Source organism: Aplysia californica, unplaced genomic scaffold, assembly GCF_000002075.1.
Source record: "Aplysia californica isolate F4 #8 unplaced genomic scaffold, AplCal3.0 scaffold00229, whole genome shotgun sequence".
Classification (NCBI taxonomy): domain Eukaryota; kingdom Metazoa; phylum Mollusca; class Gastropoda; order Aplysiida; family Aplysiidae; genus Aplysia; species Aplysia californica.
This window is the reverse complement of record NW_004797499.1, coordinates 754,171-755,734: the sequence shown is the minus strand read 5'-3', so window position 1 is coordinate 755,734 and position 1,564 is coordinate 754,171.

Here is a 1,564-nt window from a genome sequence, read left to right as displayed (position 1 = left end):
ACACACACACACACACACACACACACACACACACACACACACACACACACAAACACACACACACTCACACATATATAATATGCACACAGAAAACACATACTCATACACACAAACACACATACGTACGAACACACATTCACAAACAAACACAACACACTCATTCACTCCACACACATACACACACACAGATACACACACACACACATACACACACACACACACACACACACACACACACACACATACACACACACATATTCACAAATAAACTAACAGTAACACTGATTTTTCGTATTTTCTCTCTTAATTTTTTCGTAAATATCGGTGTTTTTACGCCCTCATCAACAAAATCCAAAACGAGGTTCTGACCCTGCCCGTCGGGGCCAACTCGGACAAAGAGGAATACGACATCGCTGCAGAAACACCGAGATACTGAATATACAATTATTTTCCCCCCAATTAGGAAATCAAAGTCGGGTCTGTGGGTGGTTGGCGGGTGCTCTTCTGTGGTTTGCTTCTTTCCTATGAAACGTCTATCGTCTTTATCTCCCCTTCTTCTTTTTTATGTTTGTTACTCTCTTGTAACTCCTCTAATCTTCTGGCGCTCATATGACCTTATGCAGTTGCGAGCGCGGTAAAACCTCTTCTAAAACGAACTAAAGTCGGGTCTCCTGCATGCGACAGCGAAGTGCCTAAAAACAAACCCCAGACACCGTTTATTTTCTTCCTGCCAGTCATAGTAGAACACGCAGGAGACCAACTGAAGGAAATATCATGGTTAGAATAGGAAATAAACGTACTGAAGCGATAACGTTTAGAAGAGAGAAACAGAGAACGTTCATGCTCAAGCCAAGGTAGCCTATCTGTAAATACACGTACAAGTCTGATTAGGCACATGCTTGTTGTACAGTACAGTGCTAGCCGCCAACTATGGCTAAACTGGCGTAATAATATAGTGTAAAGCGCATAGAGCCTGATGTTGAGCGGGGATATGCGCTATACAAATTTTGCTATATATTATTATTATTATTATTATTATTATTATTATTATTATTATTATTATTATTATAGGGCGATATCACGCAAAGAAAGCAATTTGGTAGTTTTGGTGAGCGCGTTGGGGGTCGTTTGGGTTGTGACAGATTATTATATTTTACTACCCGTTTGAAAATACATTTGGATGGCAGAAAAATGTAAGTCTCTTTAAAGGTGGCAAAAGTGGGCGCTAGCTATAAAAAGGTTGGGAAGTACTTCAGACTGCCCCCAATGTACAGCGATAAAAACTCCAGGTTTCATAACTCTTAGTAAACGCTTTCTAAGAAACCATATTCCTCAGTCACTTCCCTTCATGCCTCACTGTGGCTTTATGGAAGTGGTTCATCAAAAACGGTTTTGAGCTTTGGTGTTCCGAGATCGGTTGACAGTAGTTGACACACCGGCATATTTTTAAAAGTAACTTCATTGTCTGTTTTAAGGGTGTCGCAGCCAAACAAACAAACGTGCACCAAAGTGTGTGTGTGTGTGTTTGTTTGTGTGTGTGTGTGTGTGTGTGTGTGTGTGTGTG